We start from the raw sequence: 22,703 nt of genomic DNA, 5'->3' as shown, positions 1-22,703 counted from the left end.
TTTACATATTTTCGAAATGGAATTCTTTGCGATCAGGATTGTGATACATACAGTTAGATATGCATTGGAACTTTGCACCCCCCTCCCAAAAGAAAAGTATCGATTTGCTGGTCGGGGGGGGGGGGGTAGGCTGCAGGTGAAAATATTACGTTTGAGTCTTAGCGCCGGCCCTGGGCCAAGATCATAGAGATTTATCAGCAAAAGATACAGGCGAAAATCTGCAAAGCACTTTATAAGATAATGATAAAAAAGGATGTCTCTTGTTGTTTACGGATCAAAGTCCCAATAATTGCCATTTCGAAAATGTGCATTTTTTTTCTTTACATTAGTTGAAATGTTGTTTCTTGAAAATGCTTTACATATTTAGATGGAAATACAGAGGAGGGGGCAACACCTTGGCGGTGGAAGCCAAACAATTTAGGGGAGGTCCAGCTGAAATTTTGGGATGGGCACAGGTAAAAAATTTGACAGCCCCCCCCCCAAAAAAAAAATGGTTGTCAACCTAAGTTTTAGGAGTGGATCACCAAAAAGTTTTGACAAGCAAACAAAAGAAAAGGTCATCAACCTAAATTTTAGGGGGGACACAAAACGTTTCAGGGGGGTCCACGTGAATTTAGGAGGGACGCAGGAAAGAAAATTGACAAGCAAAAAAAAAGGTTATCAACAAAAATTTTAGGGAGCACCGTCCCCTCCCCCACCTCAAATTTAGGGGGAGAACTGTCAGCAATAAGACAATAGAAAGGAGAAATTTGTTGAATTTTATTGAGATTACAATCACATGACGACGCCAGTCATGTAAATTGTTCTTTGAAGAAAAATGTGTGAGGGCAGAGCTTACAGAGTCGCAGAGCTTACAGAGTCTAGAAAAAGTAATTTGGTCGAGGGGCGGCTGTGTGTCACATGTGATAAGAAAGAGAATGCAGATTTCTGCGGCACGTATTACATGCGGTCAGAAGTGTTCGCGTGGATGAGTATGATGTGAATGTCAGCGGCCGGCCCGCCGTACACATCGTCAGGCGATGCTGCGATTTGTGCATCGCATCCGGTGTCCTGTGTTTTGGTTGTTCGACCAACTATTGCAGAAATTGTAGTCGTCTTATAATCTCTACAAAATCTTCTCAGGAACCTCAACGATACTATTTTATGGATATAGGTACACTATATATATATAAATACATATATATATATAAGTCTGAGTGATGGCATTAGCATAGCGAAGGTAAGTCTACAACAGATAATCCCTCCAATTCCTCTGGCTCAATACAAACCAACTTTACGACAGTGGCTGCTCGGCGTTTCCCCGGCCATGCTCCCGCGCTCACTCGCGGTGAAATTTGGATGCTAAAGCATTGCATGCATTCCGTGTAGCCTAGCGATAGCAGACGATGCGCGGAAGAATTTTGTTTTCCAGTAAAGTAGATATCGGTCACGTGAAAAACAAATGCTCAGTCATGGACGAAAGTGGGCGCTGTGAAAAATGACCTTTTTGAGCATCGCGAATAGGTAGATTGAGTAAGATGTCGGTGAAATTCAGCCGAGGATAATGACTTCATTTTCTGAGTTTATTTAAAATTTAGACATTTTCAAGTAGAAATTTTGCCACTCTCATATTGCATTATGATCAGTTCTTGTTATTCAATAGCCACGACCCATACAACTGGATTTTATGATCCTTCACCAAAACTATCCTCGAGGTTTAATGAGAGATAAGGACATTACTTTATCTTGCTTACCATCATCTTCCAGTTGCAATATGCTCATTGAAATAATTCATGAGGTAGTATTTGATGATTCATAGAATATCTATTGGCTTTATCAACATGCAAGATATTGGGGCTGCATGCAATACACAACACAGCCTTTTTGTAACGAATGAGTTATTGCATGGATTTAGCACTGAGAACACAAATCTGTTCTTATTCATTGTGCTGTTTGAATCCTTCTAAATCCCACAAACTGAAATCTCCTGTAGCTGTAAAAAAAAATAAGACAAGAGGAAATTAAGCTCCATTATAGAAATCCCCAACATGGTATTCAAAACTTACCCAAGCTTCCTTTGAAAGCTATAAAAGAAATCCTTTCTCAATAATTCAGCAGCATTTCCCCCCTTGCCTTTCTGTTTGTAAGGTGTATTGATGAATGTATTTGATATTTTGTCAGCAGGGGTATTATCATATATAATATAGGAGTTGTGCTTTATGAGTTTGAATCTGGTGATATTATTCATAATCCTTTGGATTTGAAGCCAGCTTACTGTAGAGTAATGAGGTTTCACTTGGCCTTAAGAGTGCTGCATGCAGATATTTTCCGTCCTCCCCCTTTTTTTGGGGGGGGGGGGCGGATCTCCAGAGATCTGTTATTTCTTTCTTCGTCCATGAAGGATTTTTCTCTCCCGCTGGGAATTTGGAGAATTAGGGATAAATCAGGGCAGTTGCACTCGTGGCGTAAATTATGCATAAGTTTTGATACTGGGTTGTCTTCTGTGCGTAGTGCAATTTAAGCGCATGCACGATCGCGTTTCTTATTTGGGTCTGCCGTGTGGTCACCGCACCTGCAGAGTGCATCCTTTGATGTCTGACAAAAAGAAAAGAGCAAAAAAGGGAAAGAGGGAAGAGAGAGGGAAATGATTTTCTGTTATGGGATGCATCTCCCTTGAATAATTCAGTGCGGCTGAAAAATTGATGGCAAGATGCGGCTGGAGTTGCATCAGTATGCAAGCGTGGCGAAAGGCACGAAATAGCCCTCTCACTGGAGATCGTTAAGCAATTTACAGCACAAGTGGTGCTACTGAGAAGGGAAGAAACAAGCAAAAGGTTATCTATAGATTTTTTTGCGAGGCGAGATCTATTTTTCTGTGAAGCTGCTGCCGGTGGGTGATTAAGCCCTCTCGGTACTCCCGCACCAGAGGGCTTTAGAGCCTGCTCTTGAATTCTGGGCACGCCTACGTGCTTATGAGTGTGAAGAGGAAGGAAAGAGAGTGAAGAAGGGCCCTTGGAGTGCCTCTCTCCCCTCTCCATACCCCTACCACTGTCCCTCAAGATGGGTACCTGGGTAGGGGTTTTTTAACGATCAGGTTACGGGGTATTTCTAAGGTATTCTTACACCTGGTATAGTCTTCTGACATCCATCCATCTATAATCCATACCCTGCCTAGTACAGCAATGACGACAACTACGTTTGGATTGGGGTCCTTTTGTTTTGAGCTTGCGCTGCGGCCACTTGAAGGCAGGACTGATGAGAGGTGCTTGAGTGGTTGTACATACAATATTCACTATGTGAGTTCTCTTCTCACCCTCTTCATACTGGCAATCGTGTGCCCCTGCTCCATTACTGCTGTTTGCTCATTCAGCTCCGGTTTGAATTGCCAAGTGCTCGCAATCGGGGCTGCCCCCGTCGTGACCGAGTGCAAGCTGTTAAAAAAAGGGGGTAGAAAGAGCGCGGGGGGCGACGGGTACTCATGGTGGATCTCAAGAGCAGCACCGAGTCGGCTCTCTAAGACAAGTGTCACCGTGGCGATTATTAGAAACCTGCATATTCATGATCTCTTACCAGATTCATAATTGCTCTAGGGATGGCTGGATGAAATCGACTCAGTAACGACCGAAGAGCACAAGCTGAACAGCTGCTCAAACAAGGCAGCTTCCATACTGCTTTCATTCCTACTTAGCCCTGTATATGCAATGCTGGAGAGAATACAACCCTGTAGATAACACTATATACCGTGACCACTTGAAGGGTTTGCAAGGGGAGACTAGGCACTCGCAAAGCTCGAAAGCCTTACTTCAAATTACAGTTAACAAGTCCACAGCCACTTTTAGTTTCTTGAGGAGATAAGCTCCTCCCTATCACAATTGATGTTTTTTTATATAAAAAAATCCATTCTAACTTTGATATCACATTGACTCATAAATGGAGATTGGACAGAAAGTTTACATGTTTTACTTGCAATCATCGTAATCATTTTCCATGAGACACTTTGTCAGATTCATATCCTATACATATTCCCTTGCTACCTGCCAGAAGACATAAATTTAATTTGTAAATGGTGAAATAAATTTCTTTGAAGCTGATCATTTCTACCCTTTCTGGTTGTCATGTTTCTGTCATATATCTGTGGCATTCTGCAGAGGAATACTTGATAGATGAAAGAAAATATATCAAAAGACATGAATTAGATTACATTCAGAACGTTACTTGAAATGCTTTCATCTTCTAAGCAAAACCTAATATTCTAAGTCATGCTTATATTACTTTTAGAAAAAGTACAGGTAATGTATTCTTAAAGGTAAATCATTAAAGCCATTCTGTGGTTTAAAGATGCAAAATCTCAACAACACAAATAGAATAGTAACAAAATTAAATTTCAAGAGGGTGAAACCAGAAAGAAAATGCCCTTTATTAGACCAATCAAGGAAAATATAAGAATGTAATTTATGTTTTAAAGGTATGTAAATCAGGTATAGTAACATATCAGAAAATATAATGCAAAATTATATTTCATAGTTGCTTCAACTTGTGGCTTGTATTATAGAATTGCAGTCAGGTTTAATTAGACCTATACTGATGAATCTTATTTTGTACTAGAACCCATTTAAGATTATTGATTAATAAATCACCATAAATCACCATAATGGCTGGATTTACCTTATTTGAGTGGGTACTATCAGAATTTTAATTATATGAAACAGAGAAAGTGGATGCATTTACATGGCGTACATGAATGAAATGGGATGCTTCAAGCCCAACTTAAGACTAATAATCAACCATTTAAATCTACAATACAGGGTCAGAATAGACATTATCAAGACAGAATGCCTATTATATTATTAAACTAATTATCTCTCAAAACATGTACACAAAAGTTTAAATGGATTTATTCAATAGTAGTTAATTATTGTGAAGGGGTTTCAAGAGGTGTTTTCATTTGAAGTGCAGAATTAAAGTAATTATGCTTATCATTTACTATGGCAATAAATGTTAAAGTAGGTTGTGTTTTAGATTGTATTCTGCAAAGTACTTGAGTATTAGTATTTTTATTACACTGTGTTGAGGTCAGTTCTTATTCAGCATAATGCAGTCATCTCACATATATTTTGTTGTATGTAAGTGTAGCACGGAACCGTTTCGGGTGGGGGAGGATCTTTTACTTATACAATAACAGAACAGTGCAGCGGAAGGGTTTTTAAACGAAGAATCCCCACCCTGTCCGTCTACAGAGGTAGAACTTAAATAAAACACTATTAGGTTGTAATTATTTTAATATGTAATAATCACACATCACATAATCAAACACCATCAATCAACAACATTCACACTATGTTATTAATTAATGTAAATCATAATACTCGATAAAATAAACTAACATACTCATTATATAAAGGATATATGTTCCTTTAATTCTAAACTAGATTAACATTATATACATGATATTTACAGTTAAAAATGTTGTAACTCCTAGTTACATAGTTACTTGAACAGGTATGAACATATAGTTCAAATTATACTTAAAATTTACTTAACTGGACATAACTTTAAAACAGTTGTCAAACAACTACTGATAGTAAGACTAACATAATGACTTTGAGGGTCTCAGTGCAGAAATATATAGAATGTAGAAGCTGTTCATGGTCAGACGACCAGTGACCTGAGAATCAGGAAAATACGGAAATTATTGAAAAGTGATGTCTGGAGGAAGATGCTCTCTCTCCATCTCAAAAGTTGTGTATGATTTAATCAAAACTTGATTAAATATTTCTAATATTAAATATCAAACTTCATCTCAAATATTTTCATATCAACTAGGATTAGTAAATGGTTTTACAGTAACATAATATCAAAACAATAAAATAGAATGGTTTAGCACAATGATATTCAGGAAAGTCTTTAATCAGATACATTAGAGTCCGCACAGTATTAACGCGGCAAGATAGGGAACTCAGCCTATCTGCTTGACCAGAATAATACCGTTTAGTTGTTTTGGATTCGCGACTTGCTTAAAATTTGTAATTCGCAAAGTTCAAAAGGCTCAACTATATAAAACTCGCACCATGCTCGCGCTGCTAGACAAACATAAATAACAAGTGCTTTACCATGAACAATAATCATAGATGGTTAGTAACAATTATAAGAAATTCAAACATTCAATAAGAAGTAGATTATAGAATAATATCTATCATCAGTTATGTAAATCTAATCTTTAAAATATTATCCAATCGAAGATTGATAATAAGCCAAATGTGTGAAAGACAATTTTGGAAAAGTAACATTCAAAAATAAATCTATAAGATCAGTTCTTAAATTATCTTAAAACTGAAATATGGAAGGATGACTTTGGATCTTACCTGAGAATCAGGAAAATACGGAAATTATTGAAAAGTGGTGTCTGGAGGAAGATGCTCTCTCTCCATCTCAAAAGTTGTGAAGAGGATGCCTCCAGTAGTTCTATATAAAGGTATTTTCGACAATACCATTATTTTTGGGAAGGGGTGTGTATGTTTATAACTAGAAATACTCGTTGATCCTTGGTCATCTCTTTTAACAAACAAAAACCAGTAACTAATAATTGCTGACCCCTTTAGGGTAGCAAAGATGGAAGAGTCCATCAACTTTTCCCCAAAATACTACTACGTCATTCATGACATTCACGTCATTATTTTCTGGGAATAAGGACGAGCTGACCCTTACTCACGCTAGCCAGAACTGACCATTGGCTCTCTCTTTCGCTCACTCTCTCTCAGTATGTACAAAAGGTCATGCAAGTCATCTCACTCTCTCCTCTCTCACTCTGTATGTTCTGTAGCTACATAAATATGGGTATAACCACTACAATACAAAATTAATAGAGACTAATCTCTTAACTTATTTCTACAATTATGTAGCACCATAAGAGGGGCTACAACTCTTCCCTCCTTAAAAAATGAACCACCGTAAAAAGTGAAAACATTCATATATATCATAAAATAAATTCCAACTGATCCAATCATTCGAATAGCGAATATAATTCTTGATCTCCAACAGTTCCTTCATACCAAGGGTATTCAGTCGACAAAACGATGAAATGACGTTTCGCGTAAAAGTTTTTAGGTCCAAGTGTGACAACCAGTTGCAACTGACGAGTAGGGATTCCCAGAATCCTAGTATTGCAGTAGAGTTCTGTATGTCATCTTGTTTGATGCACACGATGAGGTCGCTATAGTTTATGCAAAATGTCCTGATGTATCAGATAATTAAGGACAATCTCAAATCAGTAAAAATCACGAACAGTACTTGGGTTCCGGACCATTGTCCTGGTTCAGAGTTCACAGCTTGTATTATTATACAATGTTGCAGTCCATCAAATTCCAAGATTGATGTGTGTCTCTGTCGATAACCCATGATCAATCAATGATCAATGTTCAAGTTCAAAAATGCATTTGTTTTAGCAACCAAGTCTCTGTACTGGTGTCTCTTGTCCCAAGGGATCGTCAAGAGGAACTGTCTCTCCATGGGGTAGGCCTCTGACAGGATCCAGATCTCGTCCAGGATGCCAGCAGATGGGCTCCTACCTCTCAACTCCTCTGAGAACCCTCATGCCCTAACTTATCATTCTAGATTAAGTTATGACAATTATATAATATGTCTAAACATAATGGTAATGCTATCTTAGACAATATTCCTAACAATAACATACATTAACGTGAAGGTTCAAGTACAAACTACTATATGTAACAAAGATCCTACACTATCAAAACATCCTGACTTTAAACAAATAAGACGCATATCAATTACATCAAATTAAAAGTCATATTTCAAACAAACACCCAAACATACATACAAGCACACTATTCTTATATATTAAATGATACTTGTGTAGTTCATAACAGGTCTGTCATAAATGCTCGCATTTGCTGTACCAGCGCAAGCTTAAAATCCAGATTTACAGGTTGACCAGGTTGGTTGTAGGACAGTTTATCAGGACCTACACCTTTATTATTCCTGGCTGACCTCCTCACTGTTGGTTCATCCACTGAGGCTGCATTTTCATTTAATGCTGTATCCTCATGTTCACTAATATCTTCATCAGGGGGATTTGATAGGTTTTCGCCACTACCGATCACATCGTCCACAACAATATTGTCATCTCCATCCCTACTTGCCGTATCAGCTCCTTCAGAATTGGTCTCTTCATTGTCATTAATAATGATTTCCTCACCAACTTCTGAATTATTTTCAGAAGGGTCATCGTTAAGCTGACATGAATTATCCTCTGAAGGGCCAACAGACATGACTTCCGGGTCTGAAGTCATCGGAACAAACAAACTATTATCGTCATCATCACTATCTTCACAATTGGATGAACCATCTAGATTGATGTCCACCTTTTTAGACATATCCTTAGCCTTTTTGCGGGTGATGGGTGTTTTAGTACGAGGTGGTTCATTCACCTCTTGTTCTGCCTCTTGTTTACCATCATATGGCAACAATAGGTTCCGATGGAGGACCTTTGGTGCAAGGTCAGTACCCACCTTCTGCACTCGATAAACAGGTGAGTCATCCATCTTTGACAGAACTACGTACACATCATCGCCCCATCTATTAGCTAATTTATGCTTTCCCCTTAGGTGTACATTCTTGATCAGAACATGGTCACCTTTCTCGAGGACAGGTGCCTTGGCTTTCTGATCGTAGTGCCGTTTATTGGCACTACTGCGGGCGGCCATATTCCTCCCAGCCAATTCATATGCCTCAGCTAACTGCTCACGCAGTGCCTTGACATATGCTGTTCTGTCAGTATCCTGCACAGACCACTGCGGGTCTATCCCTAAGGCCAAATCAATTGGCAGGCGTGCATTCCTCCCAAACATCAGATAGTAGGGTGAGAAATGCGTAGTGTCATGTTCGCACACATTGTACGCATGCACAAGCGTACTTACATGACGCCGCCACTCTGACTTCTGTTTGTCGGAGAGACATCCAAGCATGTCAAGAAGGACACGATTGAATCTCTCCACTGGGTTTGACTGTGGATGGTAAGGGGTCGTCCTTACCTTCTCAACACCAGCCATAGCACACAGTTCCTTTATCAAGCGGGAATTGAAGTCCTGCGCTTGGTCAGATAGGATCTTGGCAGGCCATCCATAGTGGACAATAAAATTGTCCCAAAGGGCCTTAGCCACTGTGCTACTACGCTGGTCTTTAGTAGGTACAGCAACAGCATACTTACTAAAGTGATCAGTCATGACCAGTACATTCTCTACTCCTCCATTATCAGGTTCAATGCTCAGGAAATCAATACATAACAGCTCCAAAGGTTGAGTTGTTATGATTGAATCCATTTCCGCCTTCTCTTGCTTTCGCTTCCTCTTGATGCATCGATCACATCTGTCGATCCATGCTCTTATGGAAGTAGCCATGAAGGGGAAATAAAATCGAGCCCTGGCGAGGGAGACACACTTGTCAAAACCCAAATGTCCACATTCATCATGAATACCATGAATGGCTTGATCAACATGGCTACCTGGAATTACCAGTTGGCGTCTCTTCTCACCAGATACTTGTTCAACCACGTCTCGATAAAGAACGCCATTGTGTAGAACCAGCTTATTAAGTTCACGGTAGAGTATCAGTAGCCTTCGGCTCGCTTGCTTCTTATCTTTCGAAGAAGGGCGTGACCGTGAGTCTACAAATTGCCTTACCGCATTTATATCTGGGTCCAAACGCTGGTATTCTTGCCACTCAGCATTACTTATACCTGGCATTGCAGGATCCCCTTCGGTACCGTCAACATAAGTATCAGGTATACCTGCTGGCTGCATTGCCAGGCTTGTAGCAATGGTAAGAGGTACAGATTCTGCCAGAGCTAACTTGTCTTTTCTAGACTTCTGAGATCCTTGTTCTGGAACGTGAATGTGACCTTGGAAAATTGCATCAACTTCTCCATGGTCAACAGCCTTGACTCGAGACCTTAGGAAATCAACTTGATTATTCACCTCCTCCTCGATTTGTCCATCATCAGGGAGGAGATTCGGTCTCCTACTCAGTGAGTCGGCATCATTCAGGTTCTTACCAGGACAGTACCTAATCTCAAAGTCATAGACAGATAGATTGGCAACCCACCTTTGTCCAGTAGCATCAAGCTTCGCTGATGTCATGACGTAGGTGAGGGGGTTGTTATCTGTAATGACCAAGAATTTGGTACCATACAGATAATCAGAGAATTTCTCAGTCACAGCCCATTTGAGGCATAGGAATTCGCGTTTCCACGCGCAATAGTTCCTTTCAGAATTGCCCAAGCCTCGAGATGCATAAGATATTACACGCTTCACACCATCTTGTTCCTGGTATAACACAGCTCCTAACCCAAACCCTGAAGCATCACAATGGAGTTCAAATGGTTTGGAAAGATCTGCGAATCCAAGAACAGGTGCTGACGTGAGCATCTCTTTGAGCTTTTCAAAGGCTTCTTCACACCTCTCAGTCCATTTCTCTCGAAACGGCTCAAGCTGTGCTCTTCTAACCTTTGAACGTTCTGACGGTGTACTTTTACTCTTCCTTGGCATTGACAAACCTGTGAGTAAGTCATTCAGAGGCCTACAGATCTTGCTAAAGTTCTTGCAGAACCTCCGGTAATACCCACAGAAGCCAAGCCATTGCCGAAGTTGTTGGACATTGTCAGGCCTCTTCCAGTGTATTACGTCTTGAATTTTCAGCGGGCATGGGCGAATTCCCTGGCCACTTATCTCATGACCAAGATGGGAAATGGTCTGATAGAGGAAGTGGCACTTAGATTTCTCTAAGGTTAATCCAAAGTCCCGTACCCTACTAAGAACTCTAGACGTGCGTTCAATACACTCTTCAATGGATGGGGCGTGTATGACAATGTCATCGATATACGCGATTGCTTCCCTGAGGGAGCAATCACCAAGACAACGTTCAACCACTCTTTGCATTTGGGCAGGACTCGACTTGAGACCTTGAGGCATTCGTTTGAATTCGAACAACCCAAACGGAGTGTTGAAAGCACTGTACTTTCGATCTTCTTCACGGAGTGGGATCTGAAAGAATGCTCCTTTGAGGTCAACTACCGTGAAGAATTTTGATCCATGAAGCGAATTGAATAAGTCTTCTACCTTGGGTATGCTGTACGCATCTGGAATGACACGCCTATTCGGCTGCCGATAGTCGACTGTCATCCTCAGTTTTCCTGACTTCTTGCGTACCAGACATACAGGTGAGCTGTAAGCGCTCTCTGAAGGCCTAATCAATCCTGCATCCAAAAGACCTTGAAAAAGCTGTCTTGCTTCTTCATACATGTTCTGTGGAATTGGACGTGCTCGTGCATTCCACGGAGTCTTATCAGAAATGTTAATGCTATGTTCCACGCCCTTAGCACAACCATAATCTAGATCATGTTTGGAGAACAATCCATCCAGCTGATCTAGCTGATGCCGCAGGGTGTCGGCTATATCTTTAGGGACACCAGGGGCAATGTCATAATCATCATTATCATCTTCATCGTCATCCTCATTCACTTTGCTAGGTGAAGAGGTAAAATAGCAAGGGACAGACTTGCCAGAAATATCTACATCAAAATCATCATCAGTCATCATCTGCCTCAGGTTTTGAGTAACCTGGGACAAAGGCCTACTCCACATGTAGGTATATGCGGACGCAATTACCTGGCTATTGCGGAGTGTCACAGGGGCCTTTGTGTTATTGGCTATTGTGACCTTGATCTTGGCCTTCTTTCCTCGCACCGTATGAATGGAATTCAGCACTTGAATTCCTGGTGTTCTATGAGTTCCTTCCACCTCCTGAACTAGCACTTCATGCTTACCAGATGGCAGAGTATGGCAAAGGACTCCAGATACCTCGACCACCTCAGAGGGTTGGATTGTGATAGGCTTCCGTAACTTGCTATTCACATGTCCAACTTTACCAGTGATGGGGTCACCCATCTTTCCCTCTTTGATTGCCTTCTGGTAACATGCCAGAACAGTCATTGGAACGTCTAATCTAGACAGAAACCCAGAACCCAACTGTGCTCTGCAGGCTTTTGCAAGGCCTCGAAACACGTTGGTGCCAACAATGATTGGGGAAGGACAAGACACAGGACAAGTAACAATAACCACTAACACATCTACAGGGCTATTGATTCCTACAATTTCTTTTGGGAGGCTAATGGGAATGGAAATGTATCCTTCGTACATTACCGGGGCTCCATTAGCACCTTCTATTCTAAATACTCTATCTACTATTTTCTCAAGGGGATACTTATCTCTTAAATATTTGTCATAGAAGTGTTTCTGCATGGTAGTGACTACGCTCCCACTATCTATGAGACAGGTGGTGGGAATGTTGCCGACTACACATGCAGTTTCACAGGGCTCACCAACTAAACCTTCAGGGATATTAATATTACAGTTGTTATTATTACCTGAACTTTGTGTCATACAATGAGGGCGCTTTTTCTTCTCTTTATTTTGACCACCCGTCCGGCCACTGACAGGGGTCTTTACTCGTTTGGGGGACTCTTAACAGTTTTTGGCTTATTAATTGCCTCCCAGGCCTTAATGATTTCCTCTCTTTTGGCCATGTTCTTATTCTTCAGCTCTTCGTTTGGTGGGTTTTCACAATCACTTTGGTAGTGGTCAAACTCACCACACTTGAAACACACAATTACCCTAACTGGGCATCTAGGGGAAGATTTGGGACGAGATGTGGAGGAATGATATTTGGGTTTGTCGGAAGGGGGTGCTCCTTTATTTTGGCTTTTCTGGGATTTGTTTTGTTTTGATTGTGTCTCTTTCTGTTGTTCAGAGTGGTACAAGCTCATGTTCTCAAATTGTACATAGCTACGGGCTGTTTTAGGGTTGGGTCTGTATTGGGCAATCTTGGCAGTTCTAGTTGCCTCTGCCTCTCTTACAATACTAATTAATTTAGAGAATGGGGGTGCAACGATCTGATTATGCAAATTTGTAACCGATAAGATATATTCGTCGTGACATCCGAGCTTGAATTTGTCCAGCAACTTTTGGGTTGCTGCTTGATGGGAGAACTCACCCACCTCAACCAATCTACTAACCTTCAATTGGAGTCGCTTCAGGAAATCCGATGGTTTTTCATCCTTACCCTGGACAAGACCCATGAATTCCTGAAGCAACAAGTTATTGTTTTGAACAGCACCATAGATGCTGTCCAAATAGGCCAGTAGATCGAGTGAGGTGGTACCTGCCGCAACTTGCTTAGCAAAGTCTTTAGCAGGTAAAAGGAGGCGAGTCACTATTTCACGACGCTTCGATTGTTCGCTCAGGCCAGCCATAGTGGCTATTTCCCTTGCAACATCGTGAAAAGTCTCCCAGTCCACTTCTCCTTGCTTAACCGGTTCCCTCCCAGAGAAGAGGCCAAGCCTTGGCAAGCGGATCTGGGATGACTCTGGGGTAGAGATACCTCCTTGGGAGTTATTAGCACTCCCTCTAACTAACAACTTCAACTCATCAAGACTTATCCCTGCCCCTGCGAGGAAATCACTCAGTGTATCTGAGGGAGAGGGAGGAGGCGAATCCTCCTTGACCTCCAAAGGGGTGGGGGTACCAACAAGATCATTTCCTTCAGCCATGATTAACTAATCAACTCAAACAATATTGGAAATATAACTAACAAAATACAACAATAATGAAAATGAACAGACTCTTAAGATAATTGCCTGAAGTTATCAAATACAAGACTCAAAACAATGCCAAATAAAAATGACAAAAATATTCAACACCAAAATACTGTGCTCCTAAAAAGCAAACAGTATCAAAATATAATGCAAAGAGGGAGAGAAAAAAAAAGAAAACTAACAACAGAGAAGCAACTACCAAAGAGTTGGATTCAACACAAATGTCCTTATCAAACTGGGGAGATGACAGATTGATGGAACAAGAACCTGATCGGGAATAGTCTTATACCTAGACCCTAATTATCCCCTAAATTGAATGAACCAAAAGTGAGCGCGCAAATGCAGCAAAAGTATATGCAAAAGAGATTTTCAAATTAACCTGTTATGCACTCCTACGAAGTATCTTCTTACTCAAACACTTATACCCTTTTCATAAACCTATCCTCCAATTAGCCGCCTAAGAGTAATGCGGATAATTCAATAAAAATTGCGTTCATAAACTCCGAAAATAAGCCGCATTATTTTTACGAGCGCCCGTCCTGAAAAAGGGGGATAATCGCCATGCCAACTGGACACGCCCCCTCCGATGCGGTTGTGTTGGAAAAGGGTGACCTTGTGACCGCACCATGGCAATTATCCGCATAATTTGGAAATGCGTTCATAAACTCAAAATCTTGTCCCGATGCTGCTATTATGCGGATAATAGCAGCATCAGAGTAATGCGGATAACTCTTGTCCTCCTCCAATTTTACGACCAAATTATGCTGCTATTAGCCGCCTAATTCATTTTAATGGGGTTTATGAAAGGGGTATTAGAGCTAAATGGTGTAGAGATAGGATTTTCAACAAAACACAAAAATGGAACAAAATGAACCTCAATCATATATGAGTCCCTAAAGGTATTTTCACATTAATACCTATACTTACACCTTCTCTCCCTTAATACCATTTATTTAAAAGATAATCATAAGGATTATACTATCACTTTGGTCATACAAATTATAAACCTAACAATTGCAAAAACATAGCAATGCTATCTTCTACCAACAAAAATATAAACCTCGCTCTGCTACCAATTGTAGCACGGGACCGTTTCGGGTGGGGGAGGATCTTTTACTTATACAATAACAGAACAGTGCAGCGGAAGGGTTTTTAAACGAAGAATCCCCACCCTGTCCGTCTACAGAGGTAGAACTTAAATAAAACACTATTAGGTTGTAATTATTATTAATATGTAATAATCACACATCACATAATCAAACACCATCAATCAACAACATTCACACTATGTTATTAACTAATGTAAATCATAATACTCGATAAAATAAACTAACATACTCATTATATAAAGGATATATGTTCCTTTAATTCTAAACTAGATTAACATTATATACATGATATTTACAGTTAAAAATGTTGTAACTCCTAGTTACATAGTTACTTGAACAGGTATGAACATATAGTTCAAATTATACTTAAAATTTACTTAACTGGACATAACTTTAAAACAGTTGTCAAACAACTACTGATAGTAAGACTAACATAATGACTTTGAGGGTCTCAGTGCAGAAATACATAGAACGTAGAAGCTGTTCATGGTCAGACGACCAGTGACCTGAGAATCAGGAAAATACGGAAATTATTGAAAAGTGATGTCTGGAGGAAGATGCTCTCTCTCCATCTCAAAAGTTGTGTATGATTTAATCAAAACTTGATTAAATATTTCTAATATTAAATATCAAACTTCATCTCAAATATTTTTATATCAACTAGGATTAGTAAATGGTTTTACAGTAACATAATATCAAAACAATAAAATAGAATGGTTTAGCACAATGATATTCAGGAAAGTCTTTAATCAGATACATTAGAGTCCGCACAGTATTAACGCGGCAAGATAGGGAACTCAGCCTATCTGCTTGACCAGAATAATACCGTTTAGTTGTTTTGGATTCGCGACTTGCTTAAAATTTGTAATTCGCAAAGTTCAAAAGGCTCAACTATATAAAACTCGCACCATGCTCGCGCTGCTAGACAAACATAAATAACAAGTGCTTTACCATGAACAATAATCGTAGATGGTTAGTAACAATTATAAGAAATTCAAACATTCAATAAGATGTAGATTATAGAATAGTATCTATCATCAGATATATCAAACTAAACTTTAAAATATTATTCAATCAAAGATTGATAAAAAGTCAAATGTGTAAAAGACAATTTTGGAAAAGTAACTTAACATTCAAAAATAAATCTATAAGATCAGTTCTTAAATTATCTTAAAACTGAAATATGGAAGGATGACTTTGGATCTTACCTGAGAATCAGGAAAATACGGAAATTATTGAAAAGTGATGTCTGGAGGAAGATGCTCTCTCTCCATCTCAAAAGTTGTGAAGAGGATGCCTCCAGTAGTTCTATATAAAGGTATTTTCGACAATACCATTATTTTTGGGAAGGGGTGTGTATGTTTATAACTAGAAATACTTGTTGATCCTTGGTCATCTCTTTTAACAAACAAAAAACAGTAACTAATAATTGCTGACCCCTTTAGGGTAGCAGAGATGGAAGAGTCCATCAACTTTTCCCCAAAATACTACTACGTCATTCATGACATTCACGTCATTATTTTCTGGGAATAAGGACCAGCTGACCCTTACTCACGCTAGCCAGAACTGACCATTGGCTCTCTCTTTCGCTCACTCTCTCTCAGTATGTACAAAAGGTCATGCAAGTCATCTCACTCTCTCCTCTCTCACTCTGTATGTTCTGTAGCTACATAAATATGGGTATAACCACTACAATACAAAATTAATAGAGACTAATCTCTTTTAACTTCTTTCTACACTTATGTAGCACCATAAGAGGGGCTACATAAGGATCTCTGCATGTTTTTTAAGTATGAAGCATGTGAGAATAGATATTGAAGAATATATCACATTCCAATGTGTATTGACCCTCAAGCAAAAATTTCATGCCAGCCATACTCGGGGTTCAATTTTTATTGTACAAAAGAAAGATCGATAGATCCATCTTCACAATGTCAAGGATAAAGGATTGGCTACTTGGTTTCATGATTTAATGGAAAAATGTTATTTAAAGGCCTGGTCACACCGCCCGAGCGTTGTTGGAGTGGTCGTGGAGCGGTAGGGAGAGAGGGTCGAATTTCGACAACGCTCGTCACCGCTCACTAAATTGGGGGAAAATCAGAAATATGGGCATTGTCTTAGCGGTGCACCGCTGAAGCCAGTGTAGCTTTAGCATTGGTTTAACGGTGGCGAGCGTTGCGAGCGTTGATAGAGCGGAGTTCTAAGCATGCGGGCGTCAGCTCGACGGGGTTTAATTCTATGATCATGATAACAAAGAGAGTGTACTATTTATGCAGCTACTCATTGTACTCGCCACAATTACTCTGGTAGACAAAAGTACATCCCTTCATTGCTATCATTTAACAATGAATGGATGAATGCACAGGTCCAGCAATCCCGTGTCCACTTGGAAAACGCTTACAACTGCTCCACCAAAGTTTGTGAACCGTTTAATCACCGGCCGGGCAACGCTGGCGAAGCAGCGGTTGTCCAGCCTTCAAGATTTCTGTGTTGGCCTAGCGGACCCAAGCGTTCACGAACTTTCGTCTAGCGGTGGCAAACTTTGACTGGGTGTTGTTAGAGCGGTAGTCAACTTTGCTGGAGCGGAAGATTGCCCGCTCCTCACCACTCGCAATATTTTGAGCAGCTCAAAACTTTCGGAGCGGTAGGAGGGACCATCAGTGGTGGCCGAGCGTATTCGGCGTTGCCTTAACTGAGGCCAACTTTGGTTAAACGGTGGTGAACGGTAGCAAGCGGTGATGATTTTATCTCTCCAACAACACTCAGGTGGTGTGACCAGGCCTTAAGGGATGCAGTGCACTTAGTAAAGGTTAAAGAAATGGACAGTTCCTGATCAAAGATTATTCAGTTATTTCATATATGGATTAAGGTATGTATATGATCAAGACAGGATTCTGTTTACACTTTTTTATTGTTGCTCTGCAAATGCAAGTTTTGAAAGTAATAATTGTTATTCAGAGAGTACCAGGTGAATTAATACTGTACCTGCATGTATTTTTAGATTACTTCATCACAATAGTGCAAATATGCACTAGGTTTGATGGTATACATTGTTGGCTTACCATAAGTGGTCTGTGGGGGAACAAAAGGGGTGGAAAAGATGTGTCTCAAGTGTTGGTTCAGCAAACTTTGAGTTGATTGGTCCACAAACAATACATGAGAGTTCTAATGACAGTACTAATAAGATGCCAGCTATGTCTGTGGACACCACCCCCTTTCAACCTTACTAACTCTTCAATCAACTCTGAAGTGGAGGATTCTTTATAGTTTAAAATATAAAGTGGTTCACACCCATCAGTTATATCCTACCTGTCTCTAAACCTTTTGAGGAGTGTTGAGAAGGTGGTTTGAGAGAATGAGCTGTGTTTTTCTAAAATAGGATATCAGAGCAACTGAACGTCTTGAACATGTGAAGAGTAATCCTCAACTTCTTCCCAACTTTGTGCCATGTTGACTACACTCAGAAAGTTGTGAACCCTGATGTAAGCCTCATTTCTCCAGATCCCCCAAACAACAAATAAAGAAATTAGAGGCACTTTGACGATAAAGAAACCCTGAATACCAGCTCCCCATTATAGTCTACATGTTAGTGGAATTTGAAGATCAGGCTGAATGGAAGCATCATTTGTACAGCAGTTTGTCTTACAGTTTGTCTAGATACTACATTCCACCCTCTCACAGTTCCTTTCTTACACTTTCCTCAGATGCCCTGCTGATGTTTTCTCCCCTATTTCAAGTGACTGCGACTAAACAGCGTCAATGGGCCTTCCAAGCCCCCACTGTTGACTCGATTACAATGGCCCAGCTTCCCGGAGTATTATGTCTATTTAAGCGAAAGGTTGACATCATAGAGAGGGTAAACATGTCTTACTGAGAACTGTGATCTTTAATTTAGCACGGTTTGCCAATACTTCTTTCATTCTTTGCATGTAGATTTTCTTTTGATATGGACAAGAACAGGACACATTTATACAATGCCTCTAAGGGTATTGAGCGACAGCCCTATTCTCTGATTCTCCCTCGTTCCCTGATCAATCTTTCTTTTCTCTGTCATTCTTATTTCCTGGTAAAAGTTCAAATATTTGTACCTGTCGCTGAACAAACGTGTACCAGACGTGGCACAGTGTAGTTCAAATCTTTACATAGAAAATAAGAAGGCTTCATTTAAACCCCAGTCACAGAGTCACAGTACATAAACTTAAAAAAAATGCACACTAGTTGGTAGCATTGCTTGGTAGGTATTCCGATTTAATTTTCTTCTTTCCTTAACGTCTATCCATTCTTATAAATCATAGCGGTTCCATATTGTCCTCTATACTTTCACTGTTGGCCGTCACCATGTCATTTCTTAGTCCTGTCCTCTCATCCTTATTTCTTTAACTTTTATCTCTCTTGTAAAACCTGCAGCACTTAACTCATTGACACGTCTTACATCGGTATAGGTCCTCTACCCCTAAAACAGCTGCTCAAATAAGCGAATTGTCAGGGAACTCACTCCTCAATTTACTCCTGTTTATTTTCGGTACGGCGTGTGTAGGAGGAGAATGCAGAGCGATGCTGCCCCACGTATGCAAGCAAGCAAAGAAGCTTGTCAAATTTAGGAAAGAGGGACTTTTCAAGATTTGAACAGATGACTTGAGAAGGAAATTGGCCCCATCATTCAATGTGTCTTGTCTGCTCTTGAGAGCGATTGAGTGATATCATGGAAGGCTTCTTCTACCATTCGAAATGGTTCCTTGTTAGTGGCCATTTTACCATCATGGAAGGGAATGTTTCATAGCTCTTTTGACCAGTCTATTTGTATAATATAGCCTAACATTGTTGACTGTGTTGAGGAAGTATCTATTTATCATTCGTTAATTTAAAATTTCCACAAAGTTGTCTTATTGACTACTCTCCTCAAATTTCTGTGCATGTCTCGCTGTTACCCCCAAGTCAGCCAAATATGATGGTCTTCCAAAGTATTTCATAAACCGAACTCTGGATATAGGCCTTACTGCGTTTGTATAGACTATTTTTTTTTGGGGGGGGGATGATGGGAGCATAGAGACTTTGGAAAAAAATATTTCTGTCAACACTACACAATGTAATTAACAGATTTCGTTGGGGGTCATCGGAACCATTGTATCTCACACACACGAGCGACCGTGCAAACCCATTTCAGAGAAAATTGACTTCAAAGTTTACTATAATTTTCACACTTAGTTCCCCAGCCTTACAACATACTCATTAATAGAAAAATACGTTGGAAAGACCAAGAAAGTTGCTTGACATTGGTATCTTTATTTTTACACAAAATTGAGAAAAACCGCCAAAGAGCTCCATGCTTGTAATTTCGGTTTGAGCAGCTTAGATTTTCCCTGTACAAAAACGCCTTAGGAAAAAAGCGATATGACATTTTGACTGACCATGATTTCAATGCGCGATCATTCAAAACGTATCCCTTTTCACATGCAAAGTCAATGCAGTGCCCAGTGCTGATACGATGGTTTGGCTGACAGCACGCATTGAAATCGTGGTCAGTCAAAATGTATCGCTCTGTCACAGTACACATTTCCAATGGGATTTGCGCATTTTATTAAAAATTTGTATGGCACTACCGTGAAAATTCTCTCATATTTCAGAAAATAAAATAAGATTGCTGCCTACAAATTTAGTTAAGAATAGAGTAGGACATTCATTTTCTGCAAAAAATCAAAAAATCAATTTTTGGACCTGAATTGACTGATACGATGGTTAGGATGACCACTGACGATTTGTATATCACCAGAATGTTATTAAAAAAAATGTAAAAAATGTTAAATGGCATACATTTTTGTATTGTACATGTAATATGATATTATACTGTTGAAGGAATCCTTGTAGTGTAAATGTCCAACTTTCTTTTATATTGAATGACCATGGATATATTTTAGTTTATTGACCTGACTGGATTAACCCTTCTTTTTACCTTCACGGTAAGCTTTCAGTCACCTCCATTGCAAGGATGACAAGGAGGGTGAAAAGCTAAGTTTGTAAGCCAAATGTTGTGACCTGAATTAACCCGCTTGTCTTTCATTGCCGGTAATGAGGAGTGGAGAAAAGCCTTCCTGTTATCTGTTATGTTAGGGCAGTGAGGTAGGCAGCTGCGCTGGTGAGCCAGGAATAGAGAGATTTCGATTGTCTGCGACTGCAACGTATTCCTAGTTCACCGGAAGTGGTGACACCGCTCGTTCAGTATCACGTTCGTACATTGATGAAAACAGTTTCGATTTAAGTCGACGTACCCGTACCACGCCACAGCATATACCAGCGTGATAGCGAGCGGGCCGTGAGCCGATGCTTGGCCGGAGAATCAGGCGTAGCATCACGCTACGAACCAGTGGGGCGACTGTGGGTGCAACACTTGCACTCTTGCGCAAAAAGCCGAAAAACACGGTTGTTTGGAAATAAAACATCAATTACCTATCGGATATATGTAGTGTCTGAAAACAGGACACGCTAAATGTAATGGAAAAGCTGGTAACAAGCAGTAATTTGCAGTTTACCAGCCCTGCTGAATCAACGAAACTCGAGTGTTGATGCGGCTTCATTCATTTTTGCCAAGCTGGGATGACGTCATCATGTACGAACTAGCGCTCGTTCGAACACTATGACACCGAACGTCAAAACCCTCAAATACGAGTCACAGATTTGGTCAGTGGACGAGAAGGCTCGTCACAGATTACTTCGCGCATGCGCAGTGCTCCCAAAATTCCTTAATCTCGTACGTCCACATGGCACGTCACAGAAAACGAAAGGTCTCAAATATCAGGTAGGGACCGACTGGTTTTTCTGTCATCAGGATAGGTCTCGGATACTAGATCATGTCAGGGGATCAGTTGCAGTGTTTGGATTATGCTAAATATGTTCACCAGAAGAAAACAAATGAAGGATGGAAATAGCAACATTAATGTTAAAGGGGTACAAAGCATGGGAAGTGATAAGGAAAGTGCATAATGGTGCATGAATAGCCTGAAATGTCACTGATGACAAAGTTTGGCCCTGTTTTGAAAATTGGGATTGTTGTAAATCCTATCACTTAATCAATCATTGATGATTTGAGTTTGTAATGAATCCATTACAACTCTTTATATGACAGGCACGTGGTTACAAACTTGAAATTGAGATGTAAAGCTATTGCGAAATAATCATGACCACATGCAAGTACTTTTATTTTAGCCTCACACCAGAATGTCCTTTGATATCTCTTGAGAACATTGAGTAGATGTAAATCATGCGGGTGAATGCTAGACAGTCATTGCTTGATGGACCATGGTAGTAATTTCTTTAGTGCATCAAATTACAAGAGACATCACATAATCAAGTTTCAGTTTCCAAGTCAGTCATGTTTTTTTATTGCGTTTTCTCTTCTCTATGTGCAAAATAATGCTAGAGAGAGAAGGCGTATAAGTGAAGACGTGCTACAAATATATATACTTTTTTCATTTTATTTTACTTCAGATGTCTCCTGAAGAAAAATATTTATGTCAGCTTATATTTTACTTGACATGGCAGGTTGTTTTAACTTTCATCTTCATGAAATGTAAAACATTTTGTTTCTTCTACCCCATGTCAACATGATGCAGCAGAGCTTGTACATTGAGGACTGAAAAAAATATTTGATATGGATATGCCCCTCTTGCCTGTCTTTGTTTTGATATGGCTTAGACAAAATATGACATGGAGTCTGTTAGGAAACTCTACTCTTCCATGTTTTTTTTTTTATTTCAAAATGTCATCAGGTTTCAGATTTCATTTCAGTAAAAGCAAAAGCACTTGTGCTAGCCAAAAAATTTAAAAAGAAAAAAAATCCTAAGTCAAGACAGCATTTTAGGCATTAAGAATGAGGAAGACAAAGGATTTACACACCTTGCCTTATGTTTGATGGGAGAGATGATGGGTTACTATAGAAACGGGTTGACCATGAGTCA

At 39.9% G+C, this 22,703-nt stretch overlaps 1 long non-coding RNA gene across 1 annotated transcript; it reads right to left on the bottom strand.

The window, feature by feature from the left end:
• Positions 1 to 5,155: 5,155 nt before the first annotated feature.
• On the bottom strand, positions 5,156 to 16,515 carry LOC121409145. Its single transcript, XR_005969125.1, has 2 exons — positions 15,258 to 16,515; positions 5,156 to 6,341 (listed from the first exon to the last, which is right to left on the bottom strand). It is a non-coding gene; the product is annotated as an uncharacterized LOC121409145 (long non-coding RNA).
• Positions 16,516 to 22,703: the final 6,188 nt, after the last annotated feature.

The sequence above is a fragment of the Lytechinus variegatus genome, chromosome 2 (genome assembly GCF_018143015.1).
Source record: "Lytechinus variegatus isolate NC3 chromosome 2, Lvar_3.0, whole genome shotgun sequence".
NCBI classification, from domain to species: domain Eukaryota; kingdom Metazoa; phylum Echinodermata; class Echinoidea; order Temnopleuroida; family Toxopneustidae; genus Lytechinus; species Lytechinus variegatus.
Note: the sequence above shows the minus strand (reverse complement) of the source record. Positions and strands in the feature narration are given on the sequence as shown.